At 41.2% G+C, this 25,707-nt stretch overlaps 1 protein-coding gene across 7 annotated transcripts in view; it reads right to left on the reverse strand.

Moving 5' to 3' along the window:
• LOC125461445 (eyes absent homolog 1-like) overlaps nucleotides 1-25,707 on the reverse strand; it is a 263,476-nt gene that overhangs the window by 70,099 nt on the left and 167,670 nt on the right. The window lies entirely within an intron of this gene.

The following is a 25,707-nucleotide window of genomic DNA, read 5'->3' on the forward strand; positions in this document are numbered from 1 at the left end:
CTCGTGTCTCTCTAAGCTTAAAAAAAAATTTCCTTGTCTTCATCTTAACTGGGGCACATTTTATTTTTAAACTATATCCCCTAATTCTAGTACCTTCCGAAAGGGAAAACATCCTTTCAGTATCTACCCTACCAAGTTTCATCAGGATCTTGTTTGTTTCAATAAGATTACCTCTTCGTTTCCTAAGCTTCGGAAGATATAGGCTCTGGCTGTCCAACCTTTCCTCGTACAAAAAGATTCTCATAATTAAACTATTAACAGTAAGAATTTTGTTGACTTGTAGCAGTTATTATTTTGTCTCAATGTGTTGTTTTTAAACAAATATATTTTTAAAGACTTGCATGCTCCATCAAGTCTGACAGGGTTTCAAGTACAGTCCATGATTGTTGCTTAGTTAATTGGTCTCAATCAAGATGTCAGTGGAGGGGTCATTACAATTGACCTTTATAATCCATGCTAAAGGGGCAATGAACCACCCATGGTTCCCAATCCTGACTGCATAATAATGACCCTTGCTGAATAAGTTCATGAACATAAATGCCATGCTAGGATATAATTGACTTTGGCTGTGAGGATCACAATTGAGTTATCCTGCCAACATTGATTTTCAGGGTTCCCAATTTGAAATAAGACCACTTTGTGCAACATCAGAGGACGGCTGATACGCCTGTTCTCTACCGGACTGAATTTGGGTATGGGGTTTTGAAAAGGAGAGCAAAAAAATCTCCAGAATTGATTTCATTGGTAAACCATTCTGCAGAACAACAGAGCCTGACACATACGCCAATAGGACCCCCAAAGCATTTTATGGGATTCTCTTTAAACTTGTTTACAAGAATATTTAGGAATATTTTTAGCTGTGTCTCTACCCATTTTACTCAAATGGCATATATTTAGCTTGGCATCTATGGGATGCCCAGGCTATTCCAAGGGCATGTATTTAGCCAGGTGTCTGTGGGATGCCCAGAGTGTTCTGGCATCTGTGAGATGTCCAGTCTTATTTACTGGTATATTTTTAGCTTGACATCTGTTAATACCTAATTTACTCTGTGAGTCTATCTGTGCTTTGGTGTTAGTGGCTTTGGATCTTATCACGTAGCTACTGACATATGTACAAAAAAAAAACAAAAATGCTTTGAGAAAAATAGGAAGCTAAATTTCACTACACAGTATAATGTACAGGCATTAATAAAAAGATTTCCTGTTGCTTTAATAGGACATTATTTTGATATGAATGGGTTACAGCACATTGAAATTTCAAAGCCCTAGTTTCCAGATAAATCACCAATTGCAATAGAGAGTCTAGGCACACAATTCATTCAACTACTTTTTTTATAGATACCAAAACAAAAAATTGCATTTGATACATAGTCTGAATGAAGGCTCATTGACCTCAGAGCAGACCTCAAACTTGGTCACTAATGTGTAGCACTAATCATTCTGGCCTCAGATACATAGGAACTTTATTTAGGTCTCTGCTAGCAATTGTGATTGACAGATTACTGATTTTTTGAGTAGAGAACAACTTATACTTGCCACGGCTACAGATTCAGCTCAGGTGAATACTCAAAAGAAGGCTTTGTTTTGTTCTTGTTCCACATCAATTATTTTTATGCTGCTAGCATAGCAGGCACTCCCATCAGGATCCCCTTAGGAACCTTGTGATGTCTTTACGGTGTATGGCTTAATCCTGTTGTCTAACATTAGGACAGTGACTATATTCCACTTATTTGGCTGTAAAGTGCATTGGGATGTCCTAGGGTCATGAATTACCGTAGATAAATAAGACCTTCTTTTAAACGTCCCCTATTGCCTTTCAATGTTACATCTGTTTACTTCTTGTTTTTAGGAAATGTTATAAAGTAGCAAAAATCCAAACAAGGTTGCTCAGAATCCTTAATGCTGTTTGTTGTGGCTAACCCTACTTCACAGCATTTCACTGGAACTAGTGTAAAGTCTCCGAACCTGAAACTTCCCTCTGACAAGACATGAATAATGATCTTCGTGGCTTCTTCAGAAAGGATGGGTCTGACCAGAAGTATGCCAAGAATGTCTGTTACCAACATTAGTATCCAAGTGGTTGCTGGTGCCAGAAAGACGCTGACTTGTGCTGATGGCTTGGAAGCTTTAGAGACATGGGAAACTGAAGGGCGATTCACAGACTGGTTATGGGTCACTGTTGAACTGTATGGTTTGACCTGTGGTGTCAGGTGGCTCAACTGAGTGTTTACAAAGAAAGGTTAAAAAGGATTTGGTAACGTTAAGAGACAGTATCCGGTTGGGCAGGTGAATGAAAGCTGAACCAAACTGATGTGAAAACAATTATTTTCCAGTCTGTGAGAAGGCCTTGTAAGAATCTTGGCAAAATTTATTAGAAGTCAGTCATTTTCTTCAGTTCACAACTAATAACAAGCCTATAAATAAAAACAGGACCTGCACAAAAATGTGTATTTATTACATGTTGACGTGTTTTACAAATTGGAAATATTTTACTATGATATTATATTTTCTTTGTTATCTCCTTTCAATTCTCATTTCCTGCACATTAATATATCCCACCAATCCACCTCAATAAGGAAGATAGCTCACACTAACTGTAAATAATTCCACAGGTGGCATTTATTCTGCAAAGGAAGGAACTTTGAAGGGACCCAGTTCACCTCTCTGCAGTCTTACCAGGCAAAATGCACTCAGCCATTTAGAGAACCTAACTTAGTCAAAGTACAGCATGATGGCACAGTGACTAGCACTGCTGCCTCACAGCACCAGGGACCTGGGTCCAATTCCAAGCTTGGCTGACTATCTGTGTGAAATATGCATATTCTCCCATGTTTGCATGACCCTCCTCCAGGTGCTCTGGTTTCCTCCCACAGTCCAAAGATGTGCAGGTTAGGTGGATTGGCCATGCTGAATTGCTCATAGTGTCCAGTGATGTGTAGACTGGGTGGATCATCTATGGGAGATGCGGGGTTATAGGGTTAGGGTGGGTCTAGGTAGGATGCTCTTTAGAGGGTCGGTGTGAACTCGGTGGGCTGAGGAGCCTGTTTTCACACTGTAGGGATTCCATGAAGTATTTATCAAAGTGCAAATGTTTGTTGAGACTTTAATTGGAACTTGGGTTGCCTGAGTGCGAACAATTGAAGACTCAATTCACTAGCTATCATTACAAGCTAATCCGATATTTCATTCCCTTTTTATGCTTTAGATTAAAACTACTCCTTTCGGTTGGGCAAATCAGAAGTAGAAATACGCCGCACTTTGTTATCCTTCACGTTATTTAGCTAAGATATTCGTAGGTTTTGCACCAACTAGGCTTAGTCTTTTTTTTATATAGAATTATTATATTTTGTGTTACATTTAAAAGCATTTTTTCGTCTGATTTGGTGGTCTGACCATGCCATTATTAATACTTGTCCTTGTAGGTGAGATTATTAATGTTCGATACTTGGTCATCAATCATCCTATTGCCAGAAAGAATGATCTTTTTTCTTTTTATACGTTTTCAGTTCGACTTAGAAGGGGCTTATTCAGCAGTCACAGAGGAAATGCTCAGAGGAATTAGACGTTTGGCAGTATGTCAATTAACATCAGACTGAAATATGTATCAACTGTTCAGCTGCCATAAACTTGGCTGAGTGACATAGCAACAACCGGTTCTGGGAATTCAAAACATCTCCAGACAAACCAATGAGCCTATTGTTCAGCATATGACTATCACAAAAGTTATAAGGTGCTAAGTCCTCAAGCAGTGTCATTTCATGTGCAATAGGCAAAATTATGTGGACTATACAAGGGCATGCAGGAGGCTGTGCCTGACTGTTGTTTGTCTCCAACATTCATAGTAAATAAAAGGTTCTCAAGCTTGGCAATTGCTTTAGTTTTCAATAGCAAACCCTTAAAAGGTATTCAGCATCCAGAATGCTTTCTCTTTTAATTTAAAGGTGCAAAAAGAAAAGTGGAGAGGTTTAGTTGTGTACAGATTTTTGTGGTTTCCTAGCCTATGTTTAAGAAGACTGTAATTAGTCAGTGGAGCTGAACATTGTTACCGCAATCTGAACTTGTGAGGATTCTGTGGTGTAGCAACTGTCCTGTAGAGAATAATCACAACTCAAATAATCAGTTTGGTTCTGAATTGCCTACACCGTTCAATTGTGCTGTGTACATTGCTAGTTTCCTCCAAGACCAATTCAGCAACATTGGAGAAAATTAAAGGAAATATAGATTTGCAATGACTATATAAGAGCTGACAGATTTTAATTATCAGTGCAACTGACAAATTGAGTTATTACTCCAAACTCACTGTCAAGTATTTGTTCATTATGTTACATGATCCATTATGCATTTAATGAAGTTACTCATTTTTAATTGAAATGGTGCAGATGACAGAAGAAAAAAAATTGAGTTGTTAGCTAAATATTCAACACTCCATAGATCACATCCTACAGTGCAGTGTTGCTTCAGCAGTGTATTTCTGTAATCACACCATACATAATATTATTCTTGTGACTTACGAATGTAGAAGTTGTACATGGTGAACCCTGCTGAAGTTAACAAAATACAGTACAGTATGCTATTTTACATTCTGTCCAAATTACATAAGGAACGGTGCAAATTTTAACATTATTTTTTTAAAGTTTATTTTTGTATAAAAGTGTGGTTATTTGTCATACTATCAGGTAATTGGAATGTGATTTGAACATAGGATGTGGAAGCAATAGCTGCTCTCCATGCTGTACCTATGTAGGTAAGGATAGGTCAGTTGGGAAATCATGGCACAATAGAAAAGTGAGATTCTTGATATTGAGAAGAACAGATTCGACTTTTCACCTGAAATGATGAGAATCTCACTAGTGAGCGGCGAGGGGCCTGTTTACATTTCTTTATGATTTATTCTTGCTTCATTTCTACACAATTTCCTGTTCTCCCGCGTGGCAAGAAGAAATAGGAAGGCTACAGTTCCTGGCAGGAAAGTCAGAGTGAGGGTAGCTGGAAGTTCAAGCTCACCACTTGTTCCTCTGGGCCTCTGTATTGGCTAGAAGTCCGCCATGTTAGAGGGGACATTCCAGGGGCAGCAACCACCTACATCCTCTATCCTTTAAAGCTGGCATTAGACATGCACCACATCATCATGTCACATCTTCTATTCACACACAATAGTTACCTACTTCAATACAGAACTGTGGTGCTCACCAATAATAAAAATTACATTGTAATGCTACAGCCATGCCAGTTTGTGCACTGGGACCAGTACTCACCTTATACAGTACATCTCATCATTCTTAGTTTTCTCTTTTAGCACTCATTCATATTGTGCATAATTGGATGTTCATAAACATAGAACATAGAACAATACAGCGCAGAACAGGCCCTTCGGCCCTCGATGTTGCACCGTTCATATCATTCTTACCTTGCCTGGATCTGACATGCGCATCTGACATTCACTCAGAACTTATAGGTTCACAGTACTTCTGTCTTGCCTTGGCTTTTAGAACAGTTGCAAAGTCAGGGAGCCTGTCCCATTTGCCAGCAATGATCAGTTGATTACTTTATGGCAACATGCTATATTAATGTCAAACCTGTATATTGAGCCAGCAGCTTATACAACAAACAAACTGCAAGAGTTTCAAACAAATGGCCATGTCTCAAAGTCTAAGACAGTGGTCCTGAATAAAGTACAGGGGAACTGTTGTCAGTTGGGGGGCACCAGCACAGTAAGTTAAAGACACTGTCTAATTTCAGTCCAGGAACTTGCACGCAGTCAGCCACTTGGGTGTTCAATGTCACTGGTTCCTATCATTACAGGCTGGAGAGTGAGCCATGGTCAGTTTTCCAGGTCCACTCCAACCAAGTCCAGAGATTAGTGGTAAGTCAGTCAGGCATTGCACAGTAATCACTTGGGGTCAAATCATTCATTTGTCAGGGCTGTCTTCCAACTCAGTCAAGGGGGTTGGATATGTTCAGTCTAGGAAGTCTGTTGACTGAAAGTTAATGGAGTTATCGGGGTCACTGCTGTGATGGTGAAGTTGGGTAGTCATAGAGTCAAACAACACAGAAGGCACCCTTCAGCCCGTCAAGTCTACAACAACCTATCTATATTAGTACCAATTTCCAGCACTTGGCTCATGCCTTGAATGTCATGAATTTTCAAGTGCTCATCCACATACTTTATAAAGGTTGTGCGATTTCCCTCTATTACCTTCACGGTCAATGTTTTCCAGATTCCCACCCTTTCTGGATGAAAAAAAAATCCTTAAATCCCCTCTCACCCTCCTGCCATTCACCTTAAAATGATGACCCCTCATGGACAATTCAAGTCAACTCAGTTGTGGAATCTGGAGGCAGCATGCTGGGATGAAGAGAGGACAATAATTATGAAGGGAAGAGACTCTGAATGCAACAGTGGAAATGGTAGAGCATTGGTGGATACAGGTTACTGTTGGAGGTGGTCATTGATGGTTATCACTACCTGGCTTCCATGGGGGAGGTAATGCATCATGATGGTCAGCAGAACTAAGCCTGTGGTTCAGGGGTTAATGTGGGGAGATGAAGACTTAAATAAAAGAGTCGGGTGAGAACATGTGGAAGGTCTGAAATGATGGGGTTGACAGGGAGTTCAAAAAACAAGGAGCGTTAAGGTTAGGGGGAGTCACCTAGATTGACAGGCTGAGCCAGCACATTTTCTCTGAAGCATGGCCTGCGTTGCCTTTCATCCTCATTCAAATTGCAAATGTGCAATGGGAATGACAAATGGCTGGCACAGACGAGCCTTTGCAATTATGGTTGGTTTCGCTGATACATAACCCCATAAATGAGGCCAAATTTAGAAACAATGCAGCCCACTCTTCCACCGAGTCATGCTTGGACTGGTCTGGCCAGAGCCTTCTGTACACTCTGGACAGAGTGTGCTGCATAATTTTTAACATGCTGCAAAACTGAAGCAGGTACAGAGGATCTTGTGGTTGAGGTGTTGTGCCCATACCTCTGAGCCAGGAGGTCTGATTCAAGTCTTCCTGCTCCAGAGGTGTGTTATAACATCTCTGTAGTGGTTGAATAGGAAATACACGTGAATGCCACAGGGTCTTGGCAGCACTGAGTATTCTACCGCTGGTGAGTGCATGATAGTGTGAGTGTGACACTGTAGAGCTGTGATGCAAACATAATGAGGTAAGCTGCACAGAATTCCACGAATGGGCTTGTGCAGGGATACACTCAATGAAGCTCCCCCAAAATAAAAGGTAGCTGACTTTTGTTAAAAGCCAGAACTACCCCCTCCAATACTGGTGCCCATTCCAGTGAGACTGGGTGGATGGGCGGAAGGGAACTGGGAAGATATCTTGTGGGGAGGGGAGAGGGTGTTGGGGGGAGGGATGGAAGCATGTAAGAGGCCTGTTATCACAGCAAAGGAAAGCTATTTGATCACAAGATTTTTAACTAAAAAGCAACTATCATCCCATTAGGTTGTTTAGGACTAGATTGGGAAGTTAGACTATAGTCATTATTAAAATAATAGCTGAGTTTTAAAGGGGACATTTCAGTTGTTTGCACTTAGTTAGAGCTCCAATGGCAGCTAACCCTGCACCTTAGTTTGTGATCCCAAATCTTTGGCTGACAAATCCATTTGGGAGGCTGCACCCACAGTTCAGGAAGGCCAGAGTTAAAAAATTAATACTTGATTGTTGTATCAAAACCATGGAATTCCTTTGTTATCAGTTCCAAGGGAACATCTACAATAAATAGACGGCAGTGGTTTAGGAAGAGATAATGGGAACTGCAGATGCTGGAGAATCCAAGATAACGAAGTGTGGAGCTGGATGAACACAGCAGGCTAAGCAGCATCTCAGGAGCACAAAAGCTGACGTTTCGGGCCTAGACCCTTCATCAGAGAGGGGGATGGGGAGTGGGTTCTGGAATAAATAGGGAGAGAGGGAGAGGCGGACCGAAGATGGAGAGAAAAGAAGATAGGTGGAGAGGAGAGTATAGGTGGGGAGGTAGGGAGGGGATAGGTCAGTCCAGGGAAGACAGACAAGTCAAGGAGGTGGGATGAGGTTAGTAGGTAGGAAATGGAGGTGTGGCTTGAGATGGGAGGAAGGGATGGGTGAGAGGAAGAACAGGTTAGGGAGGCAGAGACACGCTGGGCTGGATTTGGGATGCAGTGGGGGGAGGGGATGAGCTGGGCTGATTGTGTGATGCGGTGGGGGAAGGGGAGATTTTGAAGCTGGTGAAGTCCACATTGATACCATTGGGCTGCAGGGTTCCCAAGCGGAATATGAGTTGCTGTTCCTGCAACCTTCGGGTGGCATCCTTTTGGCACTGCAGGAGGCCCATGATGGATATGTCATCTGAAGAATGGGAGGGGGAGTTAAAATGGTTCGCGACTGGGAGGTGCGGTTGTTTATTGCGAACCGAGCGGAAGTGTTCTGCAAAGCGGTCCCCAAGCTTCCGCTTGGTTTTCCCAATGTAAAGGAAGCCACACCGGGTACAATGGATACAGTATACCACATTGGCGGATGTGCAGGTGAACCTCTGCTTAATTTGGAAAGTCATCTTGGGGCCGGGGATGGGGTTGAGGGAGGAGATGTGGAGGCAAGTGTAGCACTTCCTGCGATTGCAGGGGAAGGTGCCAGGTGTGGTGGGGTTGGAGGGCAGTGTGGAGCGAACAAGGGAGTCACAGAGAGAGTGGCCTCTCAGGAAGGCAGACAAGGGTGGGGATGGAAAAATGTCTTGGGTGGTGGGGTCGGATTGTAGATGGCGGAAGTGTCGGAGGATGACGCGTTGTATCCGGAGGTTGGTGGGGTGGTGTGTGAGAACAAGGGGGATCCTCTTTGGGCGGTTGTGGCGGGGTTGGGGTGTGAGGGATGTGTTGTGGGAAATGCGGGAGACGCGGTCAAGGAACGTTGCGGTCCTTGAAGAACTTGGACATCTGGGATGTGCGGGAGTGGAATGCCTCATCCTGGGAGCAGATGCAGCAGAGGCAGAGGAATTGGGAATAGGGGATGGAATTTTTGCAGGTGGGTGGGTGGGAGGAGGTGTATTCTAGGTAGCTGTGGGAGTTGGTGGGCTTGAAATGGACATCAGTAACTAGCTGGTTGCCTGCAGAGGTTCACCTGCACATCCGCCAATGTGGTACACTGTATCCATTGTACCCGGTGTGGCTTCCTCTACATTGGGTAAACCAAGCAGAGGCTTGGGGACCGCTTTGCAGAACACCTCTGCTCGGTTCGCAATAAACAACTGCACCTCCCAGTCGCGAACCATTTTAACTCCCCCTCCCATTCTTCAGATGGCATGTCCATCATGGGCCTCCTGCAGTGCCTCAATGATGCCACTCGAAGGTTGCAGGAACAGCAACTCATATTCCGCTTGGGAACCCTGCAGCCCAATGGTATCAATGTGGACTTCACCAGCTTCAAAATCTCCCCTTCCCCCACCGCATCCCACAACCAGCCCAGTTCGTCCCCTCCCCCCACTGCATCACACAACCAGCCCAGCTCATCCCCTCCCCCCACTGCATCCCAAATCCAGCCCAGCGTGTCTCTGCCTCCCTAACCTGTTCTTCCTCTCACCCATCCCTTCCTCCCACCCCAAGCCGCACCTCCATTTCCTACCTACAAACCTCATCCCATCTCCTTGACCTGTCCGTCTTCCCTGGACTGACCTAACCCCTCCCTACCTCCCCACCTATACTCTCCTCTCCACCTATCTTCTTTTCTCTCCATCTTTGGTCCGCCTCCCCCTCTCTCCCTATTTATTCCAGTGGTTTAAGAAGATGACTCATCAACAGCTTCACAAAATTAATAAATGCTGGGCCCACATCACGTGAACAAGTGAAAAACAGTAGTCTGGTCTCAAGCTAAGCTACTAAATACTGAATGAAATGACAGACAACCAGATGTTTACAAATTAAACAACAAATCATTTTATGTGCTAATAAAGAGTAACATGAGACTTCATAACAGTAAAATATATCAAGGTGCATGCAATGAGAATGTCTAGAAGGAGTCATTGCCCTTTCCAAGACTAGCTTCTGATTAAATTCAACAGTCTAAGTTCTCTTTATGGCATAATTAATTTAGGCTCTTTTTATTCTCTCTTCAAACATTCATTCATCTTCAGGCATAGTTTATTTATCTGAGAGTTCAGTCAGTTCAAAAAGCATTTTCAACCAAGCGCAATGCTATTTCAAGCCTTTCCCTTTTGTCTTGTACCAGCATCTCTTTTGTATTTAATCAATCTGGCTCTCTTGTGTATAAAAAGCTTTTTCCTTTATTTGTTCTTCTCCCTTCCCCACCATTCTCCCTTTCCTTGGTCCTGTACTCATTTAGAAACTACTGTTCTCTTAACTCCCCCAGTTCCAAAGAAAGGTCAATGATGTAATATATACTCTGTTCTCCCCTCCACAAATCTTGCCTAATCGGCTGGGTATTTCGAACCTTTTCTGTTTTCTAATTCAGATTTTCATCACGTGGAGTATTTTGCTTTTGTGTTATGGTGCTATTTCAACTCTCTTCGGTTCACTTGAGACTTAGTTGTGGGCAGGCATAGGGCAATATTTAGGGTTTCATTTGCTCATACATTGAAGGGCTTCTGTGGTGTAGTGGTAGTGTTCCTACCACTGAACCAAGAGACCCAGGTTCAATTCCCTCCACATGTTGTAACATCCTGAACAGGTTGATTAGGAAACTGTCTTTGCTCATGTCTTCAGATGCTGGAAAGTGTCTTGCAGCTTAGTGATAGCATCCCTACCTCTGGGCCAGAGGTTTGTGTTCAAATCTTACCTAATGCTGAGCCCAAATCCAGGCATTTTTAAGGGTCTTATAGTGTAATGCTAGTGTCCCCACTTCTGAAGTGGTAGATATAGTCTTGACATGGCTGAGCTGTTGATTAAAATATATTTATATACAAAGAGGCATCAGATAAAGGTCTTGTTTTGCAGTGCTAGCATCTGTATCTCTGGGCCAGACAGTCCGGGTTCAAATCTCCTACATTACTAAAGTGTGTCATGACATGCCTGAACAGGTCACCTGAAAAATACCTATATGGCGTCTTGTGGCAGGGTGGTGGAGACATAGAGTCATTCAACACAGAAACAGACCCTTCGGGCCAACTCATACATGTCAACCAAGTTTCCCAAACCAAACTAGTCCCATTTGCCTGGTTTGGCCCATATCCCTCCAAACCTTTCCTATTCATAGTGCTCCTACTCCTAGATCAGTCAGTCCAGGTCGCAGTTGAACATCGTCCAAAGGTGCATCATAACATGGCTGAACAGTGTTGATTAAAATTATACAGATACACCATCCAAAGGGTCTTGTGGTGCAATGGTAGTGTCCCTGACTCTGGGCAAGGATATCTGGATCAAGTCCCACATCAGGATATAATGGCCACAGTGATGTGTCAGAAAATGTCGAAACCAGGTGATTTTATATGGAGACACTGAAAGAGAAATGTGGCTAAGTTAAGAGGTCAACACTCAAATGTTACATTCTATAAATCAAAATAAAAGAACAAGTATTGGTCCCAGCGCTACCATTCATAAACTTGATTTCAGGATTAGAGTGCCTTTGAGTATAAACAAAAGGGCAGCACAGTGGTGCAGTGGTTAGCACTATAGCCTCACAGTACGAGGGACCCAGGTTCAATTCCAGCCTCAGGCAACTGTCTGTGTAGAGGTTGCACATTCTACCTGTGTCTGTGCAGGTTTGCTCCAGTTTCCTCCCACAGTCCAAAGATGTGCAGGCTAGGTGGATCAGCCATGCTAAATTGCCTGTAGTGTTCAGGAGGGTGTGATTTCAGGAGGGGATGGCTTTCAACTTGTATATAAAGGGTGACCTAGTGACATGTTACCAGCCTCTATGAGTTACTTCAGACACTATGTGGCTCCAGCTCAACTCTTACCTCTCTGGACCTCCATCTTAGCCAGCAGCCCTCATGATCTCAGCACACTCCATTGTCACTGAGTACCTGCACACCTGCTTCACAGAAGTTAACACTAGACATATACCAGCCTCACCACAACACCAAGAGAACATTTCAGAATACTCTACTTCAGCCCTCCACTTTGGAGCACACTGACAACTTGCATTGCAGCACTCCTGGCAGACCCACTTTGTGCACAGGTGACGGGCACCCATCTCATGCATCAGATCAGCGTGAACCTGATGGCTCTGAGCTTGGTTTCTTTGTGTTCACTCACTTTGTGCCTACTTGTATGCCCACTTGTCTCTGTCTTGCATTGCCTTGACTTTTTGTGCATAATTCTGTATAATTCAGAACCTACCATATTTCTGTCTTTTCTTGCCTTTTAGCTCAGACACAATGCCGGGCAATTTGTCAGGTTTGTCAGTAATGCCCATGAAGTGGCTGGGAATGTTGCTGTCTGGCAGCATGCCATATCAATGTCACAGTGTAGCATGAACCAGAAACTTATATAGCAAACACATTGGATATGCTTCAACAAAATGGCTATGTCTGAAAGTCTAAGGGATTAGAACTCAGTCAGTAGGATTGTTGTCTTTAGACAGAGAGTTCTGGCACAGTAAGTCAAGAGCCTCATCTGATAACAATCTAGTTTCTTATCCGTTGGATGCTAGGGGCCCTCAGAGCTGGGGTACCATATCCTTACAATCTAGGGAATTGACCAAGGTCAGAGCCACCAGTCCAATGCAAGTCAACGACTGATTAGTAGTAAGTCATTTGGGAGCTGCAATAGACTAGTTGTGATTTGGTACATTTTCAGTCAAGACAGTCAGGAGGATAAGCCATAGTTAGCCCTGAATAGTCAGTCTTATAAACACAAGATACTATGCTACACTGGACCATGGGAAAAGAGTAGAACTCCCTTAGATAATGTTCTAACGTGGTATGATGTAATTCTTAGCGCAGTCTGGATAGTTTAGCAAATGATATTGAATAGCAGAATCATTAGAACTACAGTTCCTCCAATTGATATGATTCTGCTATTGGACATTATTTGTCGAATAACCCAGACTGTGTTAAGAATTATCCCTGAAACTAATTTAAGATTATTAGTTGCACTGACAGTGTGATACCTTTGCATGTGCTACAAGCTACTTATGTAAATACACAGCACCTTGTTTTATGTAGGCAAAAGGAACTCATACGTTGAACCTTTGCAGAAAAGAAGTAGGTCATAGAGACTGCCAACCTCTGCTGCATTCCCAAAGCAACAGCCTGACCAGTCAGAGACTACCTGCTTGGTCTGAGAATTAAGGTTAATACTTCATGGTTCCTGCTACATCTCCATGCAAACATTGCAAACAGTCACCCAACCACTCGGCATCTTCTTCTCATGCTGCATAAATTAGTGTCCCTTTCCTCAGATCTGTTTCTTACTTCTTAATTCTGATGAGTGTAAGACAAAAACTTTCAACTTCTTGTCTCCTTAATGTGTCCAACAGATTTTGTGGAGACTTCTTTCATCTCAAAGCTTCTGGAGAGAAAAAAAGAAAACTGGCAAAAGAAACAGCAAAGAATGCATCCCATGTCTGAATGCAAGTTCTGTGGCTCATTCTTTTCTGAGTTTATACCCTCTTTTAATTAGCTAAGATTTGCTAAGCACCCAATACCATCTTGAAACCACTAAGAATTTTGAAAATCTCAATTCAATCCTACTTTCCGTCAAAACAAAATTTTATTTCCTATTATTTCGCAGTAGTAGTCCTCTAATTGAAAAGTTGGAAACCTACATCAAGGAGTTATGTGTGTGTGTTTTTTAAAGGTTGGATTCCCTACAGTGTGGAAACAGGCTCTTTGGCCCAACAAGTCCACACTGTCCCGTAAAGCATCCCACCCAGACCCATCCCTCTATAACCCACACCCTCCTGAACACTACGGAGGTAGTGGCATTACTGGCAAACCTGACAAATTGCCCGGCATTGTGTATGAGCTAAAAGGCAAGAAAAGACAGAAATATGGTAGGTTCTGAATTATACAGAATTATGCACAAAAAGTCAAGGCAATGCAAGACAGAGACAAGTGGGCATACAAGTAGGCACAAAGTGAGTGAACACAAAGAAATCAAGCTCAGAGCCATCAGGTTCATGCTGATCTGATGCATGAGATGGGTGCCCGTCACCTGTGCACAAAGTGGGTCTGCCAGGAGTGCTGCAATGCAAGTTGTCAGTGTGCTCCAAAGTGGAGGGCTGAAGTAGAGTATTCTGAAATGTTCTCTTGGTGTTGTGGTGAGGCTGGTATATGTCTAGTGTTAACTTCTGTGAAGCAGGTGTGCAGGTACTCAGTGACAATGGAGTGTGCTGAGATCATGAGGGCTGCTGGCTAAGATGGAGGTCCAGAGAGGTAAGAGTTGAGCTGGAGCCACATAGTGTCTGAAGTAACTCATAGAGGCTGGTAACATGTCACTAGGTCACCCTTTATATACAAGTTGAAAGCCATCACCACTGACTCAGGTCTTTCAGAACCAGCTCTCAGAGTGAACAGAGGGTCTAGGCCCGAAACGTCAGCTTTTGTGCTCCTAAAATGCTGCTTGGCCTGCTGTGTTCATCCAGCTCTACCCTTTGTTACCTCTAAAATTCCTGTTCTTATCTGTCAGCCAGGGTTCCCTGATTGAACCAGGTTAACAGCCTTCATCTCTTCTCTCTGTTCAAACATTGGTGGAAAATTAGACTTCTTGTTATTCGCATCTAATTTTTCCAATCTCCCCATCTTTCCCCAACTGACTCACCAGTGCACGTATTATTCAGGAGCTGGGAAAATTCTGCCCCTGTGTGGCTATAGTAAAAGCATACCATCCATCATTACATTTTTCAACCTGTTAGTAGCTTTTAACACGGGTGACCCTCGAGTCTTCCTCTTCTGTCTCTGCCATTGTCCAGCTGCATTGGGACTGTCCTCACCTGTTCCATTCTTAACTAGCCTATTGCAGAGAGAAACTCAGCTATCGTAGTTTTTCTTTCTAGTCCCACATCATTCTATAAGATTGCCCTTTGACCCCTCTCATTTCCACTCCCGACTTTCAATGACATAACCTGAAAACACAACACCAGCCTCCCCATGCACGCAAATGATATCTAATTTACCCCATCTCCTTCCCTCTTCACTGAGTCTGAATTGTCAAGATTCCTCATCCAACATCCAATTTCAGATTAACAAAGAATTCCTCCAATTTAATTCTGGGAAGATCCTTAATATAAAACCAACGGGTGAGTCTGAAGGGAGTCAATTTCTGAAAGTTCTCCCTAATCCAAATTCATCCACTTGCATTTTAACTGAAACAGAAAGGTAGGCAGATGGCCAATCCACTCCAAGGAAGTGGATTTATAGTTTAAATGGATAATAGCGCTCTGAATGTCATTGCCATTTAGTTTCTCAGCATCAGTTCTGATCTCTTGGGTTTCTTGTCTGTCAGTAAACTGGAGAGATTTGTCCTGGTGAGATCGTGGCAGAATTGAGAGTTCAGTGCCTGATGGGACTTAGATGCCTCTCTGAGAAGCACTCATGATTAGCCACTGCCTCTCTCAGTGTCCCAACCAACCCTCCTGACCTTCTACTGAGAACTCCATCCCAATCATAAAACCCCAGCCCTTCTAACCAACCATAAAATCTCACTTTGCCTTTCTCCAGGGTCTCAGGCCTTACCCTGAGGCCTCCAATCCCACCTCCCACTCAAGGCATCTGATTCCAAACCTCACCAGACCTCCAATTCCCATTGCACGTCTCTGATCTCCTGCCCCTACCCCGGCACTCCTTTTTACACTCACTTCCATCTCCCTGACCTCTCTGAACTCCTCTCACATGGTTACTTGGCAGCAGCTCTAGCTCGATCAAGGCTCCTGTCCCCAGTCAGGTTTTTACATCACTTCATTCACTGACCCCTGCACTGATGTGGTCCTGTGGCCATCGCTGATCAACTCCCACCCAAGTGTGTCAACCAGGCCAAAAACCGATCAGTAATGTCTGGCACATAATATGGAGTTAAAAATGTAGAGCCTGCTTTGGAATCTCAATTTCTGAGTTCCTGATAATTTTACCAGTGAATCCCAGTGGGTAGTATGGACCATGCACTCTGTCCATAGGTAACCAACTTCATCCCTCTCTTTGCCAAGTGTCTAATGTTGCATTAGACTGCTCTTAATGTTTTTGTCATGTTTGACCCGTAAGTCAGCTTCGTTGCCACAATAATAATCACCAATTTCCATTTCATCCATTGATTTCATCCTTACCTGAGCTAATTTGCTGCTGAGTCGCTCATACATGCGTTCATTTTTTTCTGTTTAGGTTTGACTGTTTCAAAGCATTATTAGATGGCTTCGTACAGTCTAACACTTGTAAATTTGAGGTGGTCCGAAGTATTTCTGCCTCTGTTCTAACTTGCACTGAGTCCTGATGTCCTGCAATGATTTCTGGTTATGCAATGGCCTGAAATTAAAATATTGAACCTTATGCTCAAATGACTCCACAGCTGCATCTGTCTATATCTGTAATCAGCTCTACAACCTAAAATATCTACACTCCTCGACTTTAATCGATTTACAATCAGTGGCTGTTATCAGCTGTTGAGTTTCTAAGCTCTGTAATCCTTTCAAAACCTACCTGTCTTACTTCTTCCTTTAAGGTGCTCCTTAAAATGTATCCCTTTGAAAAGCTTTTGGTCATTGACCCTAAACTTGCCTCTGTGGGTTGTTGTCATATTTTGTTTGATAATGCTCCTGTATAGGACCTTCAAAGATTTTGCCATGGTAAAGGTGCTGTGCAAATACAAGTTGTTGTTGCTGTATGTGCAGATCTGCCACAGTCTTTAAAATCAGGCAGCCAGTTCAAAGGGCAATCTCAGTCTTTAGTAAAATGACAGAGAAGGCAGACTTGGTGCACTTCTGAAAGGAGACATTGGGAGGTCTGTCATTTTGAAGAGTGGCACTTTTGACAACAGATGCTTTGATGAGGTATGACATTATTGACACATGTTGGACACAAGGTACGCAAGATTGATAGAATGGGATGGTCATGTCGGACAAACTAGCCAAGTGTGAACTACATATAGTAATAATTACTCATGAACTGATGGAGAACACTCCCACTTGACAGCACCGTTGTCAAAGCTATAAAAATTATGTTTTTTTTCAGTGGGTTCATGGGATGGCACGACCAGCATTTATTGTTCATCTCTCAATGCCCTGGAACTGAGTGGCTTGATTAATTAACCTCAGTTGATTCGTGAGTGGAATCTGTTTTGCCTGGAGAACTTGTGGCAGTACTGGCATTCTTGGTTGAGTGAGCTCACGAGATCAAAAGACAATGACAGATGACAAAGACTCATCAAAGATCCTCAATTTCCATTTTCAAAGCATTGATGTTAAAAAGTTCTGAGATTTTTCCCATCACTACTCTATCCATAAACGCATTTCACATACTGATCCTTTATGCAAAGTACTCCAAATTTCCATTCTAAATATGCCATAGTAGCTTGAACCATTGTTACTATGTCTTATTCTTGCTCTTTAGTTTAAAATACCATGAACTTTCTACTCTAATCACATTTGCCTGTTCATTTTCTTATCCTTTAACATTTTTCTTAATTGTATTTATCAAATTTTCTATTTAAATTTCATGTTTGATGGCTTCTTATACTATCCCATATTTTAATGCTCTGGATGAAAAAAAAACTCAACCTACTATGTTTCTAGCACAAATCCTAGAATTATGGCCCTATTTGCAGACTAGGGAAATAAACTTTGCACTTTAAAACCATTTCATAACTTTACACACTTCTATTAGATTTCCTCAGTCTACCCCGCTTAAGTCAAAGCAACATCAATTTTTTGAATTTCTCATAAGTTTATCCTGATGTTCCTGATATTATTTTGGTAATGCTGTACCTTTCCCCAGTGCTCTAATATCCGTTCTATGAAGGAGGCCCAAAATTATATATAATTTAATTATGGCCAAACCAGTCTTTCACAGATTCACTATCCTTTTCTTGCTTTTATATTAACTTACTTGATTTTTCATGCACTTTTAAGAAGTTATATTTGTATGTCCTCATAAATATGCCTTGACTCCATTAAAGCCCAAACGGTTATACAAGCCTTAGTAATAGAAAAAGAGCAAAGGAGTAAGAGCAAAATAAGCAATATGGTTAAGTAAACCCTTTGGGAGATTCTTTCCCAAATTATTGTCTTGTGGATTCTTCTTGTATCATCTTTGCCATGTGATTGGAAGAGTTAGGTCTGTGACTTATATTAGAAATGCCTTATTAAATCCTGCACTTTAAAAATCCACGGTCTACTGAGCACATTATGTTCTATTTGTTTTCTAGACTAGTTTAAACGGTTTAGTAGGTTCTGTTTCAATTCATTTGCCTGTAAGCCAAGCCAGTGTTGGACTAAGGCATCTGCAGCTCTTTAATGTCCCTGAGTGCACAGCACGCATGACTAACACAGTGTAAATAAACACAGCTGAGCCGGGCAGAAATTGGAAGGTTTTCTCATTAGAAAAATAAAATAAACAGATGCGGTTAAGCGCTCTGTCTAAAGTGTTTGTCCAAAGAATGGAGATCTCTCAGAAGTTTGAGCACAAAGGTGAGAGGGCCAAGTCTCGTGTAAAAGGAATGGAATCTGTATGGTCCTTTTAACTAATAGTCCTTGGGGAAGCCTGTTGATTTTAACCTTAAAGGAGTGTTACGTCTTGGGATTTTGGCAGCTTTTCTTTTGGTTCTTCAACAACAAACTTGGGACAGTGGTTTTGTGTTTCACAAGAAGCAGAATTTATTGAAGTTGCCCATTGCTGATGGTGGGCCAAGAAATACCTAATTCAACCAATCTGGCTGAAATGGAGTTGTTTTTATAACACAATGGAGACTATGTGCCTCTGTATGAAACACAAGGTAACTCAACAGCCGCAGTGATCATTGACCTCTTGATTAGTGAAATGCTATTACATCCTTTCACATAGCAATTGTAACTATACACTCAAAGCATCCCTCTGACGTATTAAGTCCTGCTAATTGTGTGAATATTTTTATTCCAGTGAGGGAGTCTGCAAGGAAGTACATTTTAGGGGATCATGTCGTTTACCCTCTTTAAAATTTCGATGAAAAGTATAAACTGAAGACTCCATTTGCTGAAAACAAAGCCGTATGAAGATTTTATAACAACATATGAATCCGAATGAAGAAAACAAAGAGCAAAATATTGTGGAATTATTGTTTTCTTTAAATATTGATAAATTATACCAGCCAATACATACATTTCATTCCCTCTCTGCAGAATCTGTAGGGGACTTTTCTCAGGATAAGCTGTATGATTACAAGACAATGTTAACATTAACTTAAAGTAGTTGTTGGTTTCTGGACTCAAACTATTTCTTGTCTGCATTCTAGATCCAAAACGATTCAGTGCTCTCAGTGATACAGAGGGGGCTGTCATGTAATTCCTGAATTGTATCCCTGTAATTTCCCAAAATTTGATCACCGTGGGCATTCATTTGCATTGCAAGTGCCAGATCATTCCTGAAATCAAAACTTGCGTGTATCTGATGCTACAATTTATAAATAACTTAATCCATACCTTAGTGTTGTATCCATGTTGTACATACCTAATGGGATACTATAAAATAAATTTCCCTTGATTGTTAATTACAGTTTCTAATCTGAAAAAAAAGCGTGATCTTTAGGTCACTATACCTACCAGATTTTAGCGTGCTTCAAATTTCAGTGTAAAATTATTTGTCAATGGCTGAGTTCAGGTTGATTTCACAAACATGCTTATAGGTTGTGAAAAGAAAACTAATCGTAAATCAAAGCATGAGTTCTTTACGCAGAGGGTAGTGGGTGCCTGGACCGTGTTGCCAGTGGAAGTGGTCGAGGCGGGCACGATAGTATCATTTAAGATGTATCTAGAAAGATACATGAATGGGCAGGGAGCAGAGGGATACAGATCCTTGGAAAATAAGTGGCAGGTTTAGATAGACGATCTGGATCAGCACAGGCTTGAAGGGCCAAAGGGCCTGTTCCTGTGCTGTAATTTTCTTTGTTCTTTCTTCTTTGATATCCACAAAAGTGCAATGCATTAAATTCACTGGAAATTAAAACTAATGGTAGAGAAACAGTTTATCAGAATATATTTAGACCCAGAAATTTATAGCCACAATATTTCTAATATTGTAATTGCTGCAAGGACGAGGATCACTGATTGTTAAAACATTTTAAGGATGTGGGATTCAAAGGCATGGGTTGAGAGAACTGAGATTACCAGAAAGCATCAGGGATAGCCAGTCATTGACAAAAAAATCAAGAATATCCTTCCATGTGTCTGTTGTGACTTTGACAGAAGATCAGCACAAACATTGGACTAAGAGAGAATTATATGTACCTAGTGATAGAATTATTTGTATTTAGCGGCAGAATTTATTCTGTATATAGATATCAAAAGATTGAATTCAATGCTGATGATGTATACTAATACAGAGATATTATTACACATCTCTGGAGCAGGCAGGTTTGAAACCTCTTAGTCGAGGGATAGGGATACTACCACTACTCCACAAGAGCCCACTGGAATTCTGAGCCTAAACGAGAAGTGTTGATTGGAACACCTGAAATAAATTTCCTTTGGATTGTAACAATTAGACTTCTGTATCAGACTATACTTTTAACATTAAATCACCTCCAAATTTGGCTGTGTTTTAGTAGTAAAACTGAAACTACTACAGTGCATTCATACACAGGCTCTGGAACAAAGAGAACAGTGCAGCACATGGTCTGTTCCATACAACGAGGACAAGCCAGTTCAGATTTTGATTTGAATCATCTTAAGGGGGGGAATTAATGTTTGGTTCCACCACAAATCATTCTGGGTTCTGAGCTTCGGAAAAAGAGCCAGCTGCAGAATGAGGCTAGGCCTTACTTAGTGCTGACTCCCTAGTAGCCTCATCCCATGTGCGTAAATCCCAGGATCTCAGGCATTACACAGTCTCTAAAACTTAATAGTGTCAGGCAACCACCTTTCATGATAATGACAGTCCATTTTCAGACCTATTTTGTCATTGTCTTGCTAAATCCCTAGTCACTCAACAACATTTTTTATTTTCACATGTACATTGGCAATTCTCTCTGTGGACCTTAAAGCACCTTTTATTTCCTTCCTCCTTCGAAATGATGGCCTCAGGATTACAAAAGCTTGTCTGCAGCAATTTCTTGAGGTGTGCCTGAGCTTTATTGCATTCATTAGCATTTAATCTACAATACTATGCATTAATATCAGATTCCAAATACACTTCAATATTTTGCTTACAATTATTTTACCAAAATGTCACACTATTTTGGTCAAAATACCATGAAAATCAGAAAAAATGAGTCATGCCATATCACGTGCTTCAGTTGTTTGTATTGTCATCTTCAAGCTAAGTATCTGTGCAGATAAATGTTTTGACAGAATGTATTGCTGTGTTTAAAAAAAATCATGAGTGCTCACTCAGATCAGCCCAAGCTATTTCACTGAACATCTTGATTTCTAAAATTATTTGACGCTCGGAAGGAAATCTAACTCCCCTGAAATACAGTAGTTTAGAGAGTTAACGTTATAGAGCAGGGCACATATCCGCTCACAAGCACTTAGATCTCTGAGAATACTTCCTAAGTCAGACTCCTGCTGTTCTTGTCTCCTGACTCAGGACAATAGTGAGACATTGTCTTCACCTCCCCCACAACCCCATCCCTCACTCTCAAACCTCTGAGTTTACAGTTGACAGCGGACCTATTCCAGTGAATGTTGTATATATGGATGGAGTTATGATGTCAGCAGACAGTTATTCTCATTGCAGCTGATGTACAGTGTAATTCTCCATTTCCTCTCCCTTGTTCAGGAGCTACTCTATGAGGTCCAATAGAGGATTGCTCAGATTTCATCAAACAATCTGCAAACTAACCTACAGACACCACTTCCTTTTTGGCTAAACATACTGCAACAGACTCCTGTCGAGAGAATGGCTGGTTGTCGAAAAGCTTTATTTTCCATGCATTATTATGGACTTTCATAGAGATGCATTCAGCTCCTTGCTGTACTCTGCACCAAGGCACCAGCTTTTAATTCATTTTGTAACAACAAAATAAAATACAGTGTTATTTCTTTTCATACAATAAATAAATGTGTTTTTGTTGAATTCAGAGAATGAGACAATTATCACAGCTGACAACAAGAGCCAGCATCAATCACTACCACATTTCAGTGAGCAGCAGGACAAAGAAAGAGATATTCACCTCAATTGTCTGAGTTAGATCTGAACCCAAGTTTTAAGAGTGTTAGAAATAGAAGCATAGAAATTTGATGGCATTGTTTTTATTTAATAGATGGAATTCTACACTTGTTTGCAAATGTGAATATATATGGGTCATCTGTATAATACCTTTAGTCCAGAATGCAGATCCAGAAATCCCCTCTCCATTTCTGTCTCAGGCTGTTTTCAGCAATGCAGAAAAGAGGTGCGTGTGAGTCAGGAACCTTGCTCAGTGCTGTTTAATGTGTTCTTCTTTATTCTTTTTTAGGAGGTGGGATCACTGGCGAGGCTAGAATATGTATTCTATCCCTTTATCATGCTTGAACTGAGTGACTTGGCGGCCATTTCCATGCACGGTCAAATGTCAACCATGCTACTGTGGACCTGAAGTCACATGTTGGCCACACCAGATAGGGACGCCAGATTTCCTTTGCACAAAGATGCTAGCGAACCTAACAGGTTTTAAAAACAATTACTGACAGTTTCTTGACACCACCACGATTAATAGTTTTGTAGTTCAGATTTATCAACTGAATTTAAATTCCACCAGTTGCTATAAAGGAATTTGAAGCCTTGCCCCCCCCGAGCATTGATCTGTCCTCACTGCCAGCACTATTTTGGGAGGATGGGCATTTCAGGACTTCTGCAATTTCAGTGAAGCAGTCACATTTTGGAAACCTCCCTAATCACGCCTAGTGAGAAGATGTGACACATGGATTGGAAATGGGAAGAGTTCATCATGAAATGCTATCGCCTGAGGTATATTCATAAAAACAATGCAACTAAAATGAATTATGACTGTGCTGTGATTTTAAAGGAAGCCATTAAATAATGTGGGTCCCAGACTGTTACCTCTGTCTACTGACAAACTATCAAGTTATGGAACAGTACTGTAAAAGTGAAAAAGTTTTTTAGATGCATTAAAATAGATCATCCACTGAATAAAGTGCTATGCTGCATTGCATATTATGGAAAGTATTGTCCAATATTAAATGAGAAGTAGTTAGAGAATTTTTGCCAATGGTTTTCACTGATTCTTTAAGGAAAAGCACAAAAATCTGTTTGGTTGTTTCAATGCTTTGACAGACTGCCAAACTTTGACTGTCTTCAAAATCATTAATATATTTTGCACTGCAGCATTTGCTTATACTGTTGTGTTGGGGGATGCTGGTTTGAAGCTTTGATTGCTTTCCAGAACAATGGATCCTTCATAGCAGGATTTCCTTACATAGCTATCCAATCAATGAAACTATTAATTATGTACAAATTATGAGCTTCATGTAAGTTAATAGTTTTAAAGTGTATATTATTATTTTTCATTTTGACAGTTTTATGAGCTCTGGGACCATTTTTAATTGTCTATTCAAGTGATGACCATTTTTTCTGCCAGATGTATGAGTTTCCAAAGATTTCCAACGGTTGATATGCATATTATATTCTGATCTTACAGCAGATACTGGAAGATTACACGAGAGAAATAAAAATAGATGTGAACAGAGGATGAAAAAGGCATACTTGTAAAGTAGGTTACATGATAACCTGAAGAACTGGACCAATGAATGGAGGCATGCCTTTTAACTTGGCAGCTTCCACATCAGACCATTTCTTTGTCCACATTTGGCCTGCTGCCTTGCCCAAGACCAGGCTGTTCCTGGCTCTCACCTACTGGCAAAGAAGCAGGATTCTGAAGTTCAAGCCTCCATGAAGAAGAAGTGGCCCAGAATTTCTTTCTAACAGATGGATGTTACCAATACACATATATGAAGATTTGAGTTTAGAGACATCCTTTTCCTGCCAGATAGTAAATCAAAAACCAAATGACCAAATGAATCGGTCACACATACATTGATTAGTACCTTGGGATCTATTAGTTTGTATCTGCCTATTTTCAGAACCAAAACAGGCAACACATTCAGAATTCATTCCAGAAGCAAAGGGCCTGTTGGAACTTGGGGTTCATTAGCATAATTCTAGCAAAGCCATACACACCAACAGAGTACCCACTGGCACTTACCCATGAGAACTGATTGATTTCTGTTTCCATGTGAAGGTTTATAAAGGTAAAAATTGTTTTCAAGCTCCAGCAATTCCCTTAAAAATCGAAGGTTAAGTTACAGCAAAACACTAGTGGTTATATGAGATCACAAAGTGTGGAGCTGGATGAACACAGCAGGCCAAGCAGCATCTTAGGAGCACAAAAGCTGATGTTTCAGACCTAGACATTTCCAAAACGTCAGCTGTTGTGCTCCTGAGATGCTGCCTGGCCTGCTGTGTTCATCCAGCTCCACACTTTGTTATCTTGGATTCTCCAGCATCTGCAGTTCCCATTATCACGAGTGGTATATGCTTTGCTGAGCATCAAGAGGGTTCTTAAATCATCATTAAGTTCTTCTTTAGCATTTGTAGGTGAACCAGTACATATTTATAATGGCAATCTGAAATTACCTAATAGATAATGAGCAAAAATAGCATGTACATCTATTTCAGGCACAACAAGTTTCAATTTCTGCTCATAGCAGAGTATAAGAGACTTATACATCAACCACCATTTGATACATAGTAGGACAAAGGAAATTCTACAAGCAAAATTGGTAAAGAGTTTGGAAGGTAAGAAATAAGATTAGAGACTGTGGAAATCCTTGTTATCTATGCTTTTATTTCTAGTCCTAACTGTTTCATTGTATATTTTGCAGGCTGCTTAAAACTCAACAGAAGCTCTGCTGTTCATGTTCTAATTTGAAACAAGTTCTGTTCGCCTACTAGCCTTGTGCTTACGGACCTGGACTGGCTCACAATTAAGCAATACATGGATTATCATCAACTGCAAGTTACCTTCCAAGTCATTCAGCATCCTGTCTTAGAAGGATATCACGGGCCCCTCACTGCTGGGTCAAAATCCTGGAACTCCCTTCCTAACAGCATTATGGTTGCCCTTACATCCCAAAGACTACAGCAGCTCATGAAGGCTATAGCAACTCACCACTACTTTCTCCCAGGCAATTGGAGAAGAACAATGAATGCTGGCCTAGCCAGCGACACCCTCATGCCATTAACAAATATTAACACAGAAAGCAACTGGAAAGCTTTCTGGTAAGGTTGCTGTGAAATTAGCAACTTTCCAATCTCATGGAACCTGCTAGGGAAACAATACTGAAGTAAATACTCATATAAGCAGTTCTCAGTGTTTAGTTCTAGTGGTGGTCTTATGATTCTGGATTAGATATGGTGTATGAAAAACATGAAGGAACATAAGACAGACCTGTGCTCTGTTCAACCAAGTTACTTTTCCATATGGTCTAGATGAACATAAAAGCTTTAAAATAAATTGCTTCAAAACTCAAGTACTTATGGTCAAATGTTAATGCGATCCTAAAGGGGAACTCTTGCACACCTGATTCTTCTATTTTCCATACATCTGGCAAATGAAGGCTCATAATCCTGAATGCTCTGCATTTTAAT

This window comes from Stegostoma tigrinum, chromosome 19, assembly GCF_030684315.1.
Source record: "Stegostoma tigrinum isolate sSteTig4 chromosome 19, sSteTig4.hap1, whole genome shotgun sequence".
Lineage (NCBI taxonomy): Eukaryota > Metazoa > Chordata > Chondrichthyes > Orectolobiformes > Stegostomatidae > Stegostoma > Stegostoma tigrinum.